Consider the following 23,612-nt stretch of genomic DNA (forward strand, 5'->3'; position numbering starts at 1 on the left):
TCTTCCTGGATGATACCCTTGATATCCTCCCACAACTCATCTGGCCTTCGTTCATTAGTGTTCAAAGCCTCAAATCTGTTCCTGAGATGGTTCTATACATTAAAAAATATCATATAACCTTTTACTATTTCAGATATATTTTAAAAGGCTCATTTTCAAAGATTAACCTTCTTTCCCCTTCCCTAAGGCAACTGCAAAATCTGGAACCTGTGTAAGACAGAAACCTGTCAGAAAAGAAAAGCACAAAATATTTTCCACTAAAGAGAGCAACAGAAACATTAAGACTGTACATTGTCAAAGGTAGAAACCTGTGAGACCCAAAAAATAAGGCAGTCCCATTAGGTTCTGGCTCTCATACATTTCACTGTATCTTTGAAATTAAGCAAGAAAATAAAACAAAATACAAAACAAAACCCAGTGCTGGTGACAAATATATATAGCAAATTCACTTCTTCCTTCTTCAAAAAGACTGAAACCAATTTTCAGGAGTATGAAGAGCTACAATTTCTACTTTCAGATTTGCTTGTAGACTATGCAGCAACTTTGTTGTCTTTCCTATATTAAAACTCTGCAAACTCTCTGCCCCCACGATCTCCTCTGAATCCACCACGAAACCCTCGAGGGCTGGCGAAGGTGCCACCTCTGCCATTTCCACGCCCTCTGCCTCCACGGAAGCCAAGACCTCCTCGGCCTCAGTAGCCCCCATGGCCACGGTTTGGACGAAGTGGGATTCCAAATGTTTCAGCATTTACTCTTCTTTCTTCAGCCTATGTTGGTCTCCGTTCTCTGTTATCGTCACATGAAATAGTATCAAAGAAGGATTTCTTATTGTCATAATAGCAGTTAGGTCCAAGTGGATCTTCCTCATCAGCATTTCCTTCACTGTTTTGGGTATCCACTCCTGAGTCTCCTTTATTTTCACCATTTACAGGTTTCTCGTGCTTCTTAAGTTTATCTTCTTTTAATTTGAGTTCATTATGGAGCTCTCTGTCAATTTCTTCTTTGTTAAATTGTGCATTTGCACTTTCAAAGTAAAAGTCTTTCTTGAATTTCATTGGCTCATCTCTCCGAATACCAAATCTTCCCCTGCCACCTAGATGACCCCCACAGCCTCTCCTTGGAGCTGAAGGAGCACCTGGAGCTACTTGTTTTTGCTTTCATTTCTTTTCTTTTAAAAAAATTATTATTAATTTCAATAAAAATTTACAGACTTTGCATTTCCATTCATTTATTGTTGCACTTTTCTCCCCTTCTAGCCCTCCCCCCTAGTACACTACTGTCTTGGAAAAGTAAAAGAAAAACTCTTTCATTGTTTTACAATCCCTCCCCCCAGGTCCACTCTGGACTTTGCTCTGGACTCCTGTCATGACAAAAATACCTAATAATGTTCCCTCTTTAAACAGTTTTCTTCCTCATCTGTTTCAATGCAGTATAGATTATTGAATCCATCCTTCTCAGTCTCCTCACAACCCCAAGGTCAGTCCTGCTTTACAACAATGGCACCATGCAGTATTTGTCCTTTTGTGACTGAGATACTCCACTCAGCATAATGTCCTCCAGGGTCACCCATTTTGAATAATATTGCATGAGTTCCTCATTTTTCAATGCAGCATAGTATTCCATTATGTGAATATACCACAGCTCCTCTAACCGTTTGTTTGTTGATGGGCACTTAGGTTGTTTCGAACTCCTTGCTATTGTGAGCAAAGCCGCGATAAACAAGGGTGTGCATATATCTGCTTGGATGCCAGTAATGGTCTCTTTATGGTATATTCCCAGTAGTGGAATTGCTGGGTCAAATGATATTTCTATTTGCAACCTTTTCAGATAGCGCCATACCGCCTTCCACCGTGGTTGCACCATTTTACACTCCCAAGAACAGTGAATAAGGGTTCCAGTTTCTCCACAACTTTGTCAGCATTTGTTGCTTGCTGTTCTGTTAAATTTTGCAATCTGACTGGGCTGAGATGATATCTCATGGTTGTATTGGCTTTCACTTCTAAGTTGCTCATTTTCTGGCCTTGGAACTTTAAGCGCTTCAACTCACCTGTGCTCTTGATTCTCTATTGCTTTTTCCCTGGTAGATGGCAAAGGCCTGGTTGATACAGGGCTCCTTCTCCCAACAGGTGCTGGAGCAGGTAAGTGGGCTGAGGCCGTCTGTACTGCTTGTTTCATGGTTGGGCTTTTTTATCAAAGGGTCTGAGGGCTTGAACGATCTTGCGATAACTGTGGTTTTAAAGATCTTGAATCCTGTGTGAAGGCAGACCCAACGGCACTACTTTGGGATAAGGTACCACTGTTTGAAGATGCTTCTGTTCCTAAAGATGTCAAAGAGTTTCCAGCAACACCAACAGCACCAAACTGCTGCCCGACTATAGAACTTGGACTGAACTGACTGTACGTCGGCATCCTGCTTAAAGATTCATAGGAATCCACTGACTGGAATGAAGGAGTAGAGGAGCCTAGTGAAGACTGAACAATGGCTGGGTCCTGTGGCAAAGAACATTGTGTTTTTGATGGCTCACAGTGAGATCCTTAATATCACTTCCTCGGAATACAATGTATTCAAAGACTTCATCTCAAGGTGGTATCGGTCGATCTGTTGGTCTGTCTTCCGTACCAAAGGACCGAACTTTGGCGAGGGCTGCGGTGGGGTTCTCAGTATCGATGGTGTACAGGATGCCCTCGTAACGGATCTCTGCTTTGGAAATAAGGATGATCTTGCTGCCGATATAAAGGATTTCCCTGCTCATGGCTCCCTTATTGTATATAGGTCTGCTATTTATTTTCTAAAATATTTAAACTAGACTCTTTGTTGAATTCTCATCTTTTCCTCTTTGTTACTTTTTATTTCAAATCACAATTTTATCTCTTATTGAATTTTTAAAATTAATTTTTTAACAGTTTCAGATGTCTTTAATTTTACATTACATAATCCAGTTAGTCTGTAAAAAAAAGTTTCTACAATATATACCAGTAACATTAAGACACTGCAACTCATTTCATTTGTGGTAAAAGTCCATTTTGCATGTTAAAATTAATTTTAATGAAAGTTTACGGAGACTTAGGGTTTCCAGTCATTCATTGTTTCATTTTCTCCCTACCCGCTCCCTTCCCCCAGTTCACTCTTCTCCTTGAAAAGAAAACAACTCTTTCATTATTATGCAATTCCCCCCCCCCAGGTCCACTCCTCTATGCAGCCTTCACTCTAGACTTCTGTAATGACAAGAATACCCATTCATATGTCCCTTTTTAAAAATTTTAACTTTATTATTTTTGTGTATGTACCGTCAAATCAGTTCTGACTCGTACAGGAGGAGACTGTTCCTCCTTCTCCAGCAGAGCATCTGGTGGATTTGAACTGTGCACCTCTGGGATTGTAGTGCAGCTTCTTGCCACTAGGCTATCAGAGCGCGCCTCATATGTCCCTTTTAAACAGTTCTCTCTCTCTTCTGTTTCAATGCAATATGCATCATTCCTCCCTTCCTTTTCTGTCTTCCCTCAACCCTGATGTCAGTCCCTTTTTACAACAGTGGCTCTATGCAATATTTGTCCTTTTGTGATTGAGATATTTCACTCAGCATAATGTTCTCCAGGGTTACCCATTTTGTATAATATTGCATGAGTTCCTTGTTTTTCAATGCAGCCTGGTATTCCATTGTGTGAATATACCAGAGCTTCACTATCCATTCATTGCTTAATGGGTACTTGGGTTGTTTCCAGCTCTTTGCTATTGTGAACAAAGCTGCAATAAATATGAATGTGCATATATCTGCTTGGATGGCGGTTATGGTTTCTTTAGGGTAAATTTCCAATAGCGGAATTGCTGGGTCAAATGATATTTCTATTTCAACTTTTTGAGAAAGCACCATACAACCTTCCATAGTGGTTGCACCATTTTATACTCCCACCAACAGTGAATAAGGGTTCCAGTTTCTCCACAACCTCATCAGCATTTGATGTTTGCTGTTCTATTGAATTTTGCTATTCTTACTGGGGTGAGGTGATATCTCATAGTTGTTTTGCTCTTCTTTAAATTTTATGCCTCCCTCTGTACTGTCGAATTGAAACCAACCTATAGCTGACCCTCCACTGGGTTTTCAGAGGCAGGTAATCACACAGGATTGAATTTGCATCTTTCTACCAGAGTAGATCCAAATTTTGGTGGATCCAAAATGCGAACTTTTGTGTTGGCAGTACAACTCCTTACTACTAGGCCAATAGAGCTCCCTTGACTAGCATTTGACAAATAAAGTGAAATAAAGTTGATGATGATCTGCTATTTGTTCTTATGTAGTGTTAAGTCACTCATTATGACAACAGATCAGAACCTTGCTCTTTTCTATACCATCCTTATCATCTGTGATGTACTTGAGCACATTGCTGTAGTCACTGTATCAGTTCATCTCATTTAGGGTCTTCCTCTTTCACTGACCTTTCCTAGCATGATGTCCTTTTCCAAGGAATATTTTCTTCTAGCAATATGCTCAAGGAACACTCTGGCTGTACCTTCTCTAAGACATACTTTTTTGTTATGTTGGCAGACCATGGAATATTTAGTACTCTTTTCCAACACCACAACTCAAAGGCATCAATTCTTCTTTTGTAATCATCATTCAGCTCTCAGATGCATGGCAAGTAACTGAAAAGACCATAGCTTCAGACTGACCTCATTGCTTTTCAGTACTTTGGAGAGGTCCATGACAGCACACTTTCCAAACACAATAAATCTTTTTCTTGACTGCAGGTGGCAAGGGTGTTGATTGTGGATTCAAGTAAGATGAAATAATTGGCAATTTCAATCTTTTCTCTACCTATCATGATGTTGCCTTTCAGCCTAGTGGTGAGGTGGTTTTGTTTTTTTTGGGTTTTTTTTTGTATTTTTTTTTTGTTAAATTTTAGCTAAAGGACGTATTGCATTGGAAAAGTATGCTGTCAGAGATCTCTCCAAAGTACTGAAGAGCAAGGATATCAGTCTGGACCCTAAGGCGTGTCTGATATAAACCATGGTCTTTGTAATAGTTTGTTATGCATCAGAGAGCTGAACAATTACTATGGATGATAGAAGGAGAATTGATGCTTTTGAGCTGTGGTGTTGGAGAAGGGTATTGAATGGACTGTACTCTACTGCCAAGAGAATGACCATGTTCATCCTGGGGAGGGTGAAACCAAGCTGCTCTTTGTAGGCAAGGATTCTGAAGCTTTTTCTGACATACTTTGAAAATGTTGCAAGGAGGGACCGATCCTTAGAGAGGGATGTTATGCTTGGAAGGATAGGGGAAGGAGAGGAAGACTCTCACTGAGATGGACTGATTCAGTGATTGGGGTAATGAGAGTAGGTGTGTCAGAGACAGTGAGATTGTCACAGGATAGAGCAGGGTTTAGGGCTGTTGTACATAGAATCACTATGAGTCACAGGCGACTCGACAGCACATAACAACAATTGATATTTTAATGAAAGTTTATAGAGAACTTGGATTTCCATTCATTTATTGCTGCACGTTTTCTTCCCTACTCACCTCCTACCCCAGTTAGCTTTTCTCTTTAAAAAAAAGAAATTCTTTCATTGTTGCACAATTTCTTCTCCCACCCCAGTCAACTTTGTTATGCAACTTTTATTCTGGACTATTGTCATACTAATAATACCTAATCATATATTCCGTTTAAACAGTTCTTTCCCTCATCTGTTTCAATGCAGTATACATCATTCCCTCTTTTCTTAGTTTCGTACCAACCTCCATGTATGTCCTGTTTTATAACAGTGGCCTTATACAGTATTTGTCCTTTTTTGACTGAGATATTTCACTCAGCAAAATGTCCTCCTGGGTTACCCATTTTGTATAGTATTTTATGAATTCCTTGTTTATCAGTGTGGCATAGTGTTCCATTGTTTGAATATACCACTACTTTCCTATCCATTCGTTTGTTGATGGGCATTTGGGTTGTTTCCATCTGTTTACTTTTGTGAATAAATATAGGTGTGCATATATATCTGTTTGGGTAGCAGTTCTGATTTTTTGATGTTGAGATGCAATCCATATTGAAGGCTTTAGTCTTTGATCTTCTGCAGTAAGTGTTTCAAGTTCTCCTTACTTTCTACAAATAAAGTTGTATCATCTGTATAACTCAGGTTGTTGATGAGTCTTCACCCTGATGCCACATATTTCTTCATAGAGTCCAACTTCTTGAAGTACTTGTTCAGCATACAGGTTAGATAGATTTGGAGAAAAAGATACAACCCGGACATACACTTTTCCTGATTTTAAGTCATCATGCGGTGTTTTCCTGCTTTGTTGGGACAACAGATTCTTGGTCTCATAGGAGCATGGTTGAATGTTCTGAGATTCCCATTCTTGTCAATACTAATAATAGGTTTTTTATGATCCATGCAGTCAATGACTAAACCTTTCATAGTCTGTAAAACACAATAGACATTCTGCTGGTAGTCTTTGCTTTCTGCCAAGACCCATCTGACATTTAAAAGTGCTATCTCTTGTACAATAGCATCTTCTAAACTCAGCTTGAACTACTGGTAGTTTTCCCTCAGTGTACTAGGGCAATGGCACTGCTGAGCAAGCATAACAGGAGTCAGTCTCTCCCAACCCTTCAGGCCTCAGACCTTGGCCCTGTTGATTGATCCAACATCCAGAATCTCCAGGCATTGAGGACCTTGAGTTGCAACTTGCCTCAGGAGCCATGCTATCTTGAGGTTTACTTGTCCTTAGGATTTGCTCTAGGAGTACAGACACTTGTCTGTCAGTTTCTAATACTGAGAGAATCATTTGCATATCCTTTCTCTTAAGAGCTTAAATATTTAAATATTTCTTTGTTTATAATTTGCTCTTTTTTGTTTTTTAAATTTTATATTGATTTGCTTACAAAGTTTGTATACATTGTGTTTCATACCATTCTTCATTCACATTGTGTTTCATACAGTCTTTCCCATGCATTGTGTCTACCATTACCCTGTCTTATCAGGTCCCTACTGGATCACTTCAATTTCCTTCACCTTCTCCTTCCATCCACCATACTGTACAACTGTGATTTTGCCCCTACCCGTTCCCAATCTGCTGCTGTTACCCCTCCCCCCTCCCATCCCCATGCATGTATTTTCCTTCTATTTTTACAATAATGGTCTTATGCAGTATTTGGTCTTACGAGATTCAGTTAGTTCACTCAGCATAATACTCTCCAGTCTCTCCCAAGTTATGTAGTATTTTTCTAAATTGCTGCTGCTAAATTCTGCATAGTATTCCATTGTGTGAATGTACTAAAATTTTCTCAGTCCATTCAGTTGTGGTTGGACATTTGGGCAGTTTTCATGTTCTTGTGATGGTCAATGATGCTGCTATGAACATTGGTGTATAAATCTCTGTGTCTTTGTTCTAATTTCTTTGGGGTGTATTCCTAGTAGTGAAATAGCTGGGTCACGTGGTCATATGGAGTTTCAATGTTTAGAGTTTGGGGTTTGGGTTGGGTTTTTTTTTCAATTTTATTGTGATTTTAATGACACTTTACAGAAAAGTTGGATATTCATTCTTTCATTTATTGCACATTTTTTCTCCCTACCCTTTCCACAGTTCACTTTAAAAAAATTCATTCATTGTTGCATAATTTCTTCCCTCCCCCTAACCTAAAAAACCAGAACTGCTACCCAAACATATATATACTTGATGCATTATTCACAATAGCATAAAGATGGAAGCAACCCATTAACAATAATACTATGGTATTTTCACACAATGAAATACTATGCAGCACTGAAAAACAAGGAACTAATAAAGTATTACACAACATGGGTGATACTGGATGATTTTAGTTAGGGTCACTGAGGAAGGACAGAACCCAGTTCAGGCCAAGAAAGACAGTTTATTGAGGAGAAACTCCTGGGCTGACTCTAACCAGCAGCTACTTAAAGTTCTTGTGTATTATAGAGTTGGAACCGACCCATAGATGACTCTCCAGTGGGTTTTCAGAGGCAGGTAGTCAGGAAGAGATTGCCCATCCTTCACCCTCAGAGCAGCTGGTGGACTATAACCGTGTGCTTTGAGGATTGCAGTGCAGCTTGCCACTAGGCCACCAGAGCTCTCTACTTAAATTTAGAGTGGGGTTTTTTATATTGTCTTACAAGGAAGTTGAGAGAGAGGCTGTTCACAGCTCTTTTTTTATAAGATAAGGGAGCAGACTGGGGGAAGTAGATAGTCATTCCTGGGAAACGGATCGCTACCAGAGTTACAGCTGCTGCTTCCTGTGATTCATTTTGGTGGCTATTCTGGGAAAAGGAGGGAGAGGAGCTCACGACCCTAACAATTTTGCTGAGTGAAATATCTCAGTCACAGAGGACGAATATTGCATAACATCACTGTTATGTTCACTTTTTGAGGAAATACCAAACTACCTTTCAGAGTGGTTGTACCATTTTTCAGTATGAGAGTTCTCAACTCTCCAACATTTATTGTTTGCTGCCCTGCTAAATTTTACCCCTGCTACTGGGTGAGATGGTATTTCATTGTGATTTTGATTTTCACCCGCCTTACTGTTAGTGATTTTGAGCATTTCCTCATGTGTCTGTTGGCCATCCGAATGTCTTCTTCTGTGATAAGTCTTTCCATGTCTTTTGGTCATTTCGTAATTGGGTTATCAGGCTTTTCCTTCTGGAGGTCCAGTCGATGCTGTAAATTTTTGATATGAGACCCTTGTTTGAGATGCTATTGCCAAATATTTTTTCCTAGTCGGCGGATTTTCTTTTTACTCTCTTGGAAAAAGTTTTTTATGTGCACAGGGATTTAATCTTTAGAATGTCCCATTCATCAGTTTTATCCTCTCCAGATTGTGCTTTTCTGGGTGTATTTCACAGTTTCTTTATACCCAGACTAGGTCTTCTAAGCTTGGTTCCAGTTTTTTGTTTAGGGTGGTTTTTTTTTTATGATTTTGGACTTTACTCTCAGGTTTCTGATCCACCTAGATTTTTTTATATGATGTGAAATGTGAATATTGTTTCAGTTTTCTACAGGTAGGAGTCCAGTTTTGCCAGCACCATTTATTGAAGAGGTTGTCATTTCCCCATTTGATATGTTTTATTTCCTTGTAGAATATCAGTTGACCATAGATAGGATAGGTCCATTTCTGAGTTCTCTATTCTGTTCCATTGGTCTATGTGCCTGTCATTGAAACAGTACCAAACTGTTTTGGATAGTACCACTGTATATTGGAGTAATCGGTGTAAGTGTATCAGAGACAATAATATTGACACAGGATATAGCAGGGTTCAGAGTTGTTGTACATAAGGTCACTATGAGTTGCAAGTGACTCAATGGCACATAAAAACAGTAACAACAGTAGGTTTTGAGATTGAGGAGTGCTGTGCTTCCTACTTAATTTTTGTTTTTCAGAAGTACTTTGCTTATCTGAGGTCTCTTGACTCCAAATAAATGTTAACATTTCCCTTTGGATATCCTTGAAAAATGAATTTGGTGTCTATAATTGGATTGTGTCCACCATGTAGATTTCTTTGGTAGGGTTATAATTTTTTAAAATATCCATAAAAACCCCCCATTTTTGCATTTTAAGTAAACAGTCTTTTAATGATTCTTGCAGAAGTGTTTTGTAGGGTTTTTTATTTTCTTTCTTTCTTTTTTTTTTTTCTGTACAGGTTTTTTGTGTCTCTTAGGTTAATTCCCAAAATTTGTGGTTGCATACTGTAAATGGTCACCACTAGTGTTCAATGCCCAAAGTTATTCCTAAGATGATCTTGAAATTCACATGGGATTGATTCAAGATCCTATATTTGTTTCTGTGGACTTATTTTTATTTTCTTCGGCCTCAATTTAAACTTGCATAAGAGTAATTGATGCTGTGACCCACAATCTGCCCTTGGCCTAGTTTTGACTGCCAATATAGAGCTTCTTCAATGATTTCTTCCACAAATGTAGTCAATCTGATTCCTATGAAGCTCATCAGGTGGGATCCATGTGCAAATTCATCATTTGTGTCTTTTAAAAAAAGGAATTTACAATGAATAAAACATTATAAATACAAAATTCAATCAAGCTGGATTCTGTTAAGAAGAGCATGGCATCAGGATTGGAGGGAGACTCATCAATAAATAGCCTGCATTATGGATATGACACAACTTTGCTTGTTCAAAGTGTGGAGGACTTGAAGTACTTGTTGTAGAAGATCGAGGAATGCAGCCTTCAGTAAGGATTGTATCACAATGTCAAGAAACAAAGATTCTTACCACTGGACTGATAGGCAAAATAGTCATCAACTTCATCTTGCTTGGATCCACAATTAACACCCTTGGTACTAACAGTAAGGAAGTAAGGAGACAGACGCATTGCGCTGGGGAAATCTGTAGTTAGGAACCTCTCCAAATTATTGAGGAGTAATGATGTCAGTTTGAAAACTAAGATGTGTCTGATTCAGGCCATAGTCTTTCTGATCACTTCTTATGCATCTGAGAGCTGGAGAATGAATAAGGATGACAGAAGAATTGACGCCTTTGAGCTGTGGTGTTGGAAAAGAGCACTGAACATTCCATGGATGTTTGTCTCTTAATTCCCAAAATTTGGTGGCCAAGAGAACAAACAGATGTGTCTTGGAGAGGGTGCAGCAGGAGTGCTCTTTGGAGGCAAAAATAATGAGGCTTTGCCTCACATACTTTGGGCATGTTGATAGGCATTGTCCTTGGAGAGGGACAATGGTGCTGGGAAGGGTGGAGAGTCAGCGAAGGGGAGGGAGATCCTCAGTCAGGAAGACTGATATGATGACTACCACAATGGGATCTTGAGTATCAGGAAGTGTGAGGATGGCACAGGATAGAACAGGGCTCAGATGTTTTTGTTCATAGGGTCGCTATGAGTCCTACTTGACTCTACAGCACCTAACAACACAACAACTGTCAATGGCATTGATTTCCTTCTTTGAGTTACCTTCGGTTGTTGTTAAGGAATTCTATTGGCTTGTAAATATTGATCTTCTCTCTTGCCTCTATACTAAATTGATCCATTGTCTTTAACAGTTTTGTTGTTGTTGTTGTTGAGTCCTTAGAGTTTATTGCGTACATTCTCATATCATCTGCACATAGCGACAGTTTCACCAACTCTTTTCCAATCTGTATGAATGCCTTTAATTTCCTTCACTTGTCATTTTGCCCTAGCAAGCACTTCCAATACGTTATTAAATAGAAGTGGTTACAGTGGTCATCCTTGTCTAGTCCCTATTCACAAGAAAAATGCTTTTAGTCTTTTTCCTTTGATAATGATACTGGTTCCTGGTTTTGAATAAATACATTTCACTACTTTGAGGAAATTTCCTTCGATTCCTATTTTGTTGGATGTCTTACTCAGGAAGATATATTGGATATTGTCAAATTCCTTTTCTGCATCAATCGCTAGCATCACATGGTTCTTTTTATTTGCTTTGGTAATGTGAAAAATTAGGTTAATTGCTTTTCTTTAGCTAAAATATCCTTGTGTTATGTGTTATGAATCCCACTTGGTCATGATGAATTATATTTTTTTTATGTACTGTTGGATTCTATTGTCAAGGATTTTGTTAAGGATTTTTGCATCTATGTTAATGAGAGATATTGGTATGTAGTTTTATTTTTTGATAATAACTTTGCCTGGTTTTGGTATTATGGTTATGCTTGCTTTATAGAATGTCTCTGGGAGCGTTCTTTCTTTTTGTAGTTTTTGAAATACTTTAAGTGAAAGTGGTTACAGATGATCTCTGAATTTTTCTGTAGCATTCAACCGTGAAGAAATCTGGTCCAGGATTTTTTTTTTCTCGGGGAGTCTTTTTTTACCTGTTCAACTTCTTCTTTTGTGACGGGTCTGTTCACATGTTTTACATCTGTTCTTGTCAATTTGGGTAGGTCATGAGTTTCAAGGAAATTTGTCCATTTCTTCTCGGTTTTCAAATTTATCAGAGTATAGGTATTCACAATATTATGATAATTATAGATTTAATTTCTTCTAGTTATATTGTGATGTCACCTCTATCATTCCTTAATTGAGTTATTTGTGTCTTCTTTTTTTCGTGAGTTTGCCAATGATCTGTCAATTTTATTGATCCTTTCAAAAAAACCAGCTCTGGTCTTGTTGATGGTTTCAGTTGTTTTTCTATTTTCTATTTCACTGATGTCAACTCTTATAATCAATCTCCTTTAACCTAAAGGGTGTGGTGTTAGATTGTTGTTCTCTTTGTATTTGATGAAGTCCTTGAGTTAGATCATTAATTTTCCTTCTTTCTTCGTTTTCATATGTTTGCCTATTGCTCTGAACTGCCCCGTGAGGACTGCCTTAGCTGCCCCAGAGGTTTTGGTACCTAGTGCTTTCATTTTCATTTGAACAAAGGAACTTTTTTTCCCACTTTATTAAACATATATATTTAATATGTAAGTTGAAAGAGTACATCACTAACACATAACTTTTTCAGTTTTAAGTTTCAAATCAATCTCTTATTCACGTATAAAAAGAAGCTGACATATGTGCAAATTCCAAATAAACACAATGCCCATTTCCAAATAAATTTCCATTCTTTGCCATGTTATTCACAATTTATTTTAATTCACACAGTTAAATAGAAGTCTATAGTTGATAAGGCATTCAGAACTTGACTGTAATTTTTTAAAAAATAATTTTAATGAGCATTTACAGAGATTTTGGATTTCCATTCATTCATTGCTGCACTTCTCTCCCCGCCCAGCTCCCCCCCCCCCCCCTCCGTTCACTCCTCTCTTTTAAAAGTAAAAGAAACCCTCCCTGCCTGGTACACAACCCCCCCCCGCCCCCCTCCCACTGCCCCAAGTACATTCCACTATGCAACCTTAATTGTGGACTCTTGTGATAACCATGATACCCTATCATACATCGCTTTTAAATTATTCAGTCCCTCATCACTTTCAGTGCAGTATACATAATTTATCGAGTTTTTCTCAGTCTTACCCCAACCCTGATATCAATCCCACTTTACAACAGTGGCACCATGCAATATTTGTCCTTTTGCAACTGAGATATTTCACTCAGCATAATGTCCTCCAGGTTCACCCATTTTGAATAGTATTGCATGAATTCCTTGTTTTTCAATGCAGTGTAGTATTCCATTGTGTGAATATACCACAGCTTCTCTACCCATTCCTTTGTTGATGGGCACCTGGGTTGTTTCCAATTCCTTGCTATTGTGAACAGAGCTGCGATAAACATGGGTGTGCATATATCTGCTTGGATGTCAGTTATGGCCTCTTCGGGATATACTCCCAGTAGTGGAATTGCTGGGTCAAATGGTATCTCTATTTGCAACTTTTTGAGAAAGCGCCATACCGCCTTCCACAAGTGGTTGCACCATTTTACACTCCCACCAACAGTGAATGAGGGTTCCAGTTTCTCCACAACCTCGCCAGCATTTGTTGCTTGCTGTTCTGTTAAATTTTGCTATTCTGACTGGGGTGAGATGATATCTCATAGTTGTTTTAATTTACATCTCTCTTAGAGCTAGGGATTTTGAACATTTCTTCATGTGCTTTTTGGCCATCTGAATGTCTTCTTTGGTGAAGTGTCTGTTCATATCCTGGCCCATTTTTCTATTGGATTATTTAACTTTATCTTGTTGTGGTGTTCAAGTATTTTATAAATTCTGAATATAAGTCCCTTATCTGACATGTCATTACCAAATACTTTTCCCCAGTCTGTGGCTTCCCTTTTTATCCTGTTGGAGAAGTTTCTGTATGTGCATAGGGATTTGATTCTTAGAAGGTCACATTCATCTCTTTTATCTTCTCCTGGTTGTAAATTTTTCAGAATACTTGGAAGACTCTTTATGTTGTGGATTAGGACTTATAGCGTTCTTCCAAGCTCTTCTTTAATGAACCTTATAGTCCTTGGTTTTAGTCCTAGATCCATGATCCACCTTGAGTTGGTTTTTTGTATATGGAGTGAGGTGTGGATCTTGCTTGAGTCTTCTGCAGATATTGTTCCAGTTTTGCCAGCACCATTTGTTAAAAAGGCTGTCGTTTCCCCACTTAACTGGTTTCATTTCCTTGCCAAAAATCAGTTGACCATATGTATATGGGCTGATTTCTGGGTTCTCAGTTCTATTCCATTGATCTATGTGTCTGTCATTGTCCCAGCACCATGCTGTCTTAACCACCATGGCAGTGTAGTAGGATTTGAAATCAGGGAGTGAGATGCCTCCTACCTTTTTTCTATTTTTAAGGAGTGCTTTCCTTATTTGGGACTTTCTTCCATTCCAAATGAAGCTGAAGATTACCATTTCCATCTCCTTGAAGAATGGGACTGGTATTTTTATTGGGATTGCATTGAACGCGTAAATTGCCTTTGGTAGTATTGCCATTTTCACAATATTGAGTCTTCCTATCCATGAACAAGGGATATTCTTCCACTTCTCCAGGTCTCTTTTTGTTTCTTGTACTAACGTTTTGTAATTTTCTTTGAATAGATCCTTTGTGCTTCTGGTTAAATTTACTCCAAAGTATTTAATCTTGTGATTCGCTATTATGAAGGATATTGTTTTTCTTAGTTCAGGCTCTGTATTCTCTTTGTCACTGTAGAGAAATCCAACTGATTTTTGTAGTTGATCTTGTATCCTGCTACTTTGCTGAATTGGTCAACTATGTCTAATAGTTTTCTTCCTGAGTCTTTAGGGTTTTCTAGGTATACTATCATATCATCTGAATAGAGAGATAATTTTACCTTCTCTTTGCCAATTTGGATACCTCTTATTTTCTTCTTTTGTCTTATTGCTCTCGTTAAGACTTCCAATACAATGTTGAATGAGAGATGTGAGAGTGGACATCCTTGCCTAGTTCTTGTTCTTAAAGGGAATGCCTTTAACCTCTCTCCGTTGAGAACGATGTTGGCTCTCGGGTTTGCATAAATACTTTTTACTATGTTGAAGAAATTCCCCTGTAATCCTATTTTCTTGAGTGTTTTTATCAGGAATGGGTGTTGGGTTTTGCCAAAGGCTTTTTCTGCATCAATTGATAGGATAATGTGGTTCTTTTTCTTTGCTTTGTTAATGTGATGAATTACATTGATTGTTAGAACTTTTTTTTTTAATACAGTTTATTTGCAAACTTTGTATACATTGTTTTTCCACACAGGATATTTCCCACTTCCTTGGTCCCCGCCCCCCCTTTAAAATATGTGGCCCTATGATTAATAACACCTTTTACATTCTCACTCCTCTGCTCCCACCCCCCTTGGATCCCATACTTGTTCTACAATATTGTTTTATACAATATTTGTCATTATGTGATTGAGTTAGCTCATTTAGCATAATGGTAGGTAGTAATTTACAAAATCATTGCTCCTTTGTGCTGCATAGTATTCCATCATGTGAACGTACTATAATTTTTCACTCCATTTGATTGTGTTTGGACATTTGGGCTGTTTCCATATTCCTTCGATGGTGAATAACATTGCTTTGAACATGGGCATACAAGTCTCCATTTGCACCTCCGTTCTTATTCTCTCAGGGTATATTCCAAGCAATGGAATAACTGGGTCATATGGAATTTCTATGTTCAGCTTTTTGAGGAAGTGCCAAACTGCCTTCCAGAGTGGTTGTACCATTTTAAAATCCCACCAACAATGTATGAGTTCCTATCTTGCCACATCCTCTCCAACACTGATTACTTGTTCTGTTAAACTTTGTCTCTGGTAGTGGAGTGAGATGGTATTTCATTGTGGTTTTGATTTGCATCTCTCTTATTACCAGGGATTTGGAGCATTTCTTCATGTGTCTATTGACCATCCTAGTATTATCCTCTGTGAAAAATTATTTCCATGTTTTTTGTCAATTTTGTAATTATGTTTTCAGCCTGCCTTCCTCCCTTCCTTCCTTCCTTCCCTCCCTGTAGGATAAACTTTTAATATGAGACCCTTGTCTAAAATTGTATTGCCAATTTTTTTTCCCAGTCAACAGGTTTTCTTTTCACTCTATTGGAATATGCTTTCTATTTTTATTTTTTTACAGAAAAGTTGAGTTTCTTGTATATTCATTGCTGCACATTTTCCTCCTTACCACCACTCCATTCTTTTTTTATAATTAAAAAAGAAATTAATTCATTGTTGCATAATTTCCTCCCTCTGTCCCACCTCCTCTTCCCCAGTCTACTTTGTTACACACCTCTTATTCTGGACATTTGTCATACAAATAATTTCTAACTGTATATTCCTTTTAAACAGTTCTTCCTTCATCTGTTCTAATGTAATGTTCACTATTTATCCCTTTTTTAAAAAATTTTTATTGACATTCTTTTTTAAATTTTATTTTATTAATTTTAATGAACACTTACAGAGATTTTGGATTCCATTCATTCATTGTTGCACTATTTTCTCTATGCCCCCAGTTCGTTCCTCTCTTTTTTCCCCTTGAAAGTCTGTTTTAATTGTCCCATTGCCACAGTGCTTGTCAAAGCCAGTTTTGATTAATCTCCTTTGTCAGTGTATCCTTTGCTATTCCCTATCACTCCTCCATGAGAGAGATTTCACCCTGATTCGTAAGGAAAAGGGGATGGCGTATTCTCTTAGCTATTTCCTGCTGAAAAGGGACGCTGTAGGTTTCAGGGTAAAGATCTTCTCTCACTATTCTAAAGGGCCCCTTTGGGAACAGGAAACACACAGACTGTTGTGGAGATTGATTTTGGAATTCAGATGCACTGTTATCAATTGTGCTTAGCCATACATGTTCATATCCTTGAGGATGCATCATGCAACCTAGAAGACCCAAATTTAACTAACAAGTTAAAAGTACATGAGTAAAAAAATGAAAGCAATAATATTCCAAGTATAGGTTCTAACAGTGGCACAAATCAAGCTACAGAGGGAAGGTAGTTCTTAAAATAAAAGACTTATTGGCTAGCACTTTGTCTATTACAGTATAAAGGTTAGCAACCACAAGATGTAGAGGCTCAACTATGTCATTTATTTTTTTTAAGTCCTGGAGCAAATTCCATCTACCACTGGGTTGTTTTACAGCTCGAAAGTCTGCATGCAAGGCAGAGGTGAAGCAAGGAACTGCTTAGTGAGGTTTTCCATCAATTCCATCAACTAAAATATAGTGAGAAGAGTTGGGACCTCAGAAGGCTTTTAGGACCAAATAATAGGCTCTTGTGTCAAGGAGAAAATGAATATACTTACAATTAATGTTAATGCTCACCCACAGCTCTTCTGGGAGGATTGGAACAAAGGATCATCCTTTGTTTCCAGCTGGAAGCTGGGGCCTGTCAGTCCTGTCAGCCATGAGGATCTGATGTGAGCCACCCTTGGCCATGTTTCCTTCAAATCCATACTTTAAGCAAGTGAGTGGGAACTTCCTCTCTACTTCCTTGCCTATCTTTCCACAGTGGAAGCAATTCTGACCTCCTTTATTACCTTTGGATGGCACTGTTTATGAGTAAGACTTCCTTTTCCTGACACAGGCCCTAAACTGGCAGCAATAGGTGCTCCAATAATTTTGGCCATTCTCTGATCTATTCTCTTCCCTCTAGATCCCAGTTGTTAAAAGAGGGAAAATTTAAACAAATGTATAACAAATAATTTTGAACAATATAATCTTTTAAGTTTATGGCTAGAAATATTAACAATATGATCATTTCCAATCCAGAGATACATGTTCCAATGCAGTTCCTATTTTCCATAAATGGTTTTGGTATGAAGAATATTGTAAATGTGGATACAGTTCCACTATTCCTCCTGCATGCCATGACACAGTGTTATTAGCATGAGCAGTTATAAATCCATTGCCTTCCTTGCTCTAACTTAAATTTTTTTAAATTTAAATTTATTATTTATTTCAGTAAAACTTTACAGAGACTTTGGGGAAGAGGAACAGTTGTAAGCAGACATTAGTGACTGGAATATGGAATGTGAGAACCATGAATGTTGGAAAATTAGATATTGTTAAGGAAGAACTGGGAAGCATAAATATTGACATATAAGGTGTTGGTGAGATGAGGACTGGCATGGGACATTTTGGGCCAGATGATCATATGATCTATTATGTTGGAAATAAAAAGGTGAGGAAAAATGGGGTTGCATTCGTAGTTTAAAAAGTCATTTTTAGATGTGTCCTGAAATACAAGGGAGTCTAGTGAATACCACTATCATTCAGATGTATGTACCAAGAATCAAAGCCAAAGAGGAAAAATAGAAGATTTCTATGAACTTTTACAGTCTGAGATTGATCAAACATCCAATCAAGATACATTAATAATAATGGATGACTGGAATGCAAAAGTTGGTAACAGAGAAGAAGGATCAGTCAGAAAACATGGACTTGGTGACAGAAATGAAGCTAGAGATAGAATGATTGAATTTTGCACAATCAATGATTTATTAATTTCAAATACATTTTATAAGAAACATAAACAGAGGTTATACACTGGATTTCACCTGATGATATGCATCGGGATCAGATTGATTACATTCATGGAAAAAACCTCTGGAGAAGCTCAATATCAGCTATAAAAACTAGGTCAGGTACTATTGTGAAACCGACTACCAAGTATTCATATGCAAGTTCAAGCTGAGACTAAGGAAAAGGAAATAAAATCCACAGGAACCAAAATGTGACCTTGAGTCTATCCCACCTGAGTTTCAAAACCATCTCAGGAACAGGTTTGAAGCCTTGAATACTAATGAGAGAAGACCAGATGTGTTGTGGGAGGAAATAAAGAATATCATCCACGAAGAGTGTAAGAAGTCATTATAAAACAGAGGAGAAAGAAAAGACCAAAATGGATGTCAGAAGAGACTCTGAATATTGCACTAGAGCGCCGAGAAGATAATGCAGATTGAAGAAATCAAGATATTAAAGAGCTAAACAGAAGATTTCAAAAGGCAGCACGGGATGACAAAGTAAAATATTGCAATGAAATGTGCAAGGAGCTGGAGTCAGAAAATCAAAACGGGTGAACTCGCTCAGCATTTCTTAAGCTGAAGGAACTGAAGAACAAATTAAAACCTCTAGTTTCAATATTTAAGGATGATTTGGGCAGAGTATTAAATGATCCAGGAAGTATTAAAAGAGTAGGAAAGAGTACACAAAGTCATTGTACTGAAAGGAATTGGTAGACACAGAAGAATTTCATGAAGCAACATATGAGCAAGAGCCTATGGTAATCAAGGAAGAGTTTCAAGGTGCTTTGAAAAAATTGGCAAAAAATAAGGCCCCAGGAATTGATGGTGTACCAGGTGACACAATTCAACTAACAGATGCTGCTCTGGATGTACTCATCAAGTTGTCCCAAGAAATCTGGAGAACAACCACTTGGCCAACTGACTGGAAGAGATCTATATTTTTTACCACTCCAAAGAAAGGTAATCCAACAGAGTGTGGAAATTATCAATCAATATCACTAATATCACATGCAAGCAAGATTCTGCTGAAGATTATTAAAAAAATGACTGGAACAGCACATCAACAGAGAACTGCCAGGATTCCAGGCTGGGTTTAGAAGGTGTCGTGGTACTAGGGATATTGTAGCTAATGTTAGATGGATCTTGGCTGAAAGCAGTGAGTACGAGAGGAATGTCTATCTGTGCTTCCTTGATTGTGTAAAGACATTAGACTATGGATCACAACAAACTGTGACTGACTCTGAGAATAATGGGAATCCCAGAACACTTGATTTTGCTAATGCGAAACCTGTACTTGGACCAGAGGCAGTCCTCAGAACAGAGCAAGGAAACACTGCATGGTTCAAAATTGGGAAGGATGTGCACCAGGCATGTGTCCTATATCCATACTTTTTCAATCTATATGCAGAACAGAGTATCTGGGAGGCTGGGCTCTGTGAGGAGAAATGTAGCATCAGGATTGGAGGAAGATTCATCAACAATCTGCGTTAAGCAGATGACACAACCCTGCTTGCTGAAACTGAGGAGAACCTGAATCACTTGTTGCAGAAGGTCAAGGATTGCAGCCTTCAATATAGATTGAGGCTTATTATCAAGAAGACAAAGATTCTCACCACTGGGCCAATCAGGATGGATGGTGAGGAGTTGAGATTGTTATCAACTTTTGTTTGCTTGGCTCCACAATGATCACTCTACACCAGCAGCCAGGAAATTAAAAGATGTATCGGGATAGGAAGGTCTGCTGTTAAAGATTTCTCCAAATTACTGAAGAGCAATGATGCCACTCTGGAGACTAAGGTGCACCTGATGTAGGCCATGGTCTTTGCAATCACTTGCTATGTGTCAGAGAGCTGTACAATGAGTAGGGAGAATTGATGCCTTTGAGCTGTCTTGTTGGAGAAGAGTATTGAATATAACATCGATTGCTAATAAAGCAAACAGGGTTGTCCTAGAGAGGGTTTTAAAAGGCCGTTCCTTGGAAGCAAGGATTCTGAAGCTTCGTATGACATACTTTGGACATGTTGCCAGGAGGGACCAGTCCTTGCAGACGTATGTCACGCTTTGGAGGGTGGAGGGACAGTGCAGGAGAGGAAAACCCTCAATGAGATGGATTGATTCAGTGACTGGGGTAATGGGGTAGGTGTGTCAGACAGTGAGATTGGCATAGAATAGAACAGGATTTAGGGCTGTTATACATAGGGTCGCTATGAGTCACAGGCGACTTGACGGCACATAACATCATGAAAACCCCTGCAAGTACTTGAAGTGCTGGCTCTGGGTATGAGTGTTTCAACTTTCAAGTTCCTTCTCTCCTGAAACCTAATGTTTTCCTTTTTCTCTGGAGTGGCATGAGATCAGAGATACTAACATAATCAGTTTGTGTGCAGGTGTGTCTCATGTAGCTCTCCTTCTTCCAGAATGCTGGGAAAATCGTTCCCCTTCTTGTAGCTCTCTGTCTTAGATCCTCTTGACCTGTTTGGCTCCTAGGATGACCCTACAGACAAGGAACTGCAGTCTCTTCTCTCCTAACCCTAACCCTCTACCCTCCTAAGCATGAAGTTCCTCTCTTGCAACATGTCCAAAATATGGCAGATGAAGCTGCAGAATCTTTGCCTCAAAGAAGCAGCCTCGTTTCACCCTCTCCAGGACAAATTTGTTTGTTCTCTTCGCACCACAGCTCAAAGGCATCAATTTCTCCTGCGATTATCCCTAGTAATTGTGCAGCTTTCTGATGCATAACAAGTAATTACATAGACCATGACCTGTATCAGGAACACCTTAGTCTCCAGATTGACATCATTACCTGTCAATACTTTGGAGAGGTCTCTGACAGCAGATTTTCCCAATGCTGTCTGTCTGTCTTTTTAAATTTTAATTTCCTTTTAAAGTTTACAGAGACTTTGGATTCCCATTCTTTCAGTGTTGCACACTACTTTCCTCTCTGCCCACTCCTCCAGCCAGTTCACTTTTCTCTTGGAAAAGTAAAATATCAACAAATAAAATGTTTTCATTGTTATACAATCTACCCCTGCCCCCCAGTCCACAATGCAGCTTTCATTCTGGACTCCTGTCCTGACAATAATACCTAAGCATACATTACTCCTAAACAGTTTTTTCCCTCATCTCCTTCAATGCAGTATACATTATTTATCCTCTCTTAGTTTTCCCCCAACTTTTATGTCAGTCCCACTTTAAAACAGTGGCACTATGCAGTATTTGTCTTTTTGTGACTAAGATATTTCACTCAGCATAATGTCCTCCAGTGTCATCCATTTTGTATACTATTTCGTGAGTTCGTTGTTTTATAGTGCAGCATAGTATTCCATTATGCGAATGTACCAAAGTTTCTCTATCCATTTGTTTGTTTCTGGGCACTTGGGTTGTTTCCAACACTTTGCTATTGTGAACCACACTGCAATAAACATGGGTGAACATATAACTGCTTTAGTGGCATTTCTGTTTTCTTTAGGGTATATTCCCAGTAGCGGAATTGTTGGGCCAAATGGTATTTCTATTTCCAACTTTTTGAGAAAGTGCCATATTGCCTTCTATTGTGGTTGCACCAATTTACACTCCCTTCAACAATGAAAAAGGGTTCGAGTTTCTCTGCAACCTTGCCAGCATTTGTGTGAGCACCGACTCTACCTGCATCTGCATGTGCCTGCCCAACTTTCTTCTGGAGCAGTGATCTCAGATCAAGAACCGGCTATCACCTCAGGCACGAAAACTTCTACCACAGCAATGTCACATAAGAAGCAGGCTTCCTCACTCCCTACACATGCCGAAAGTAAGATATCATCCCCTAAAAGTGATACAGTATCAACGGATTGCTTGAAGCCAGAAGGTCTGATGGAACTTTCTGACACAGAATTAAAACAAACAAACAAACAAACACCCCAATGATTAAATATTTTCAATGAGTGAAAGAGAAACTTGAAGAATGATAGGACACTGCAAGCAAAAACTAGGAGGAGCTTAAAAGAAAAACCACCACACCCCAATCCAAAACAATGCATATAAAACAAATGAGGCGTTAGAGGCTCTGGAAAAACAAGAAACCATGATCCAAAATATGAGGTCCAATGTTTCAGATGCTGTCAACATAATGGAAGGACATATGAACAGAGTTGAAGAGATGGAACACAGAACCAGTGAAATAGAAGATAGAATTAGTACCACTGTTCTGAGAGAGCAAGAAAAGCAGAATAAAAAATGGAGGAAAAAGAAGAAAACCTAAGAATAATGAGGGACATCATCAAGAGAAATAACATACACGTCATCAGAATCCCAGAACAGGAAGAAGCAACTAAAAACACCAAAAACTTGTGGAAGAATTTCTAGAAAAAACTTCACAGGCATAATGAAGAATAAGAGACTATTTATTCAATAAGTTGAGTGAACACCACATAGAATAGAGCCCAAAGGAAAAATACTAAGATATATCATAGTCAAATTTGCCAGAACCAAAGACAAGAAGAGAATTTTGGAAGCAGCAAGGGAGAAACAAAGAGTAACCTATAAGGGAGAGCAAATTAGATTGTCAATTTCTCAGCAGAAGCAAATTAGATTGTCAATTTCTCAGCAGAAGCCATGTGAGCCATGTGAGCAAGAAGACATATATCAAACACTGAAAGAAGACAAATGTCAACCAAGAATACTGTACCAAGCCAAATTGTCCATAAAATATGAAGGAGAGACCAAGATATTCCCAGAATAACAGAACCTAAGGGAGCTTATAAAAGCAATTTGCCTTTTAATTTCCTGGCTGCTAGTACCAACAGTGTTGATTGTAGAGCCAAGCAAATTGAAGCTGTTTATTACCTCAATCTCTTCAACATCTATCATCATGCTGCTAATTGGCCCAGTGGTGAGATTCTTTGTTTTCTTGATGTTGAGCTTCAATCCATAATGAAGGCTGGGGTCCTTGACCCTCTGCAGCAAGAGATTCAGGTCCTTCTCACTTTCAACAAGCAGGGTTGTGTCATCTGCATATAGTAGACTGTTGATAGTCTACAGGTCATTTATCGTAGGACAGCAAAGAACTAGCCAGGAAATGCAGAATGTTATGAATCAAGTGGAAATAATTCTCCTTCCTCCAGTAATAAAATATGACTTTGATTTCATCCACCCTGAATTTCAGAATCATCTCAGGAACAGGTTTGAGGCTTTGAACACTAATGAGCGAAGACCAGATGAGTTGTGGGAGGATGTCAAAGGTATCAT

The 23,612-nt window shown here is 38.5% G+C and overlaps 1 protein-coding gene and 1 pseudogene across 1 annotated transcript in view; one reads left to right on the top strand and one right to left on the bottom strand.

Annotated features, from left to right (window-relative positions):
• The window catches only part of LOC102862673 (amine oxidase [flavin-containing] A-like), a 232,016-nt gene that overhangs the window by 27,417 nt on the left and 180,987 nt on the right, over positions 1-23,612 (top strand). The gene's annotated exons all lie outside the window — the stretch shown is intronic.
• On the bottom strand, positions 531-2,753 carry LOC102857399 (annotated as a pseudogene).

The sequence above is a fragment of the Elephantulus edwardii genome, unplaced genomic scaffold, assembly GCF_000299155.1.
Source record: "Elephantulus edwardii isolate Elephantulus edwardi_28Jun2011 unplaced genomic scaffold, EleEdw1.0 scaffold00407, whole genome shotgun sequence".
Taxonomy (NCBI): domain Eukaryota; kingdom Metazoa; phylum Chordata; class Mammalia; order Macroscelidea; family Macroscelididae; genus Elephantulus; species Elephantulus edwardii.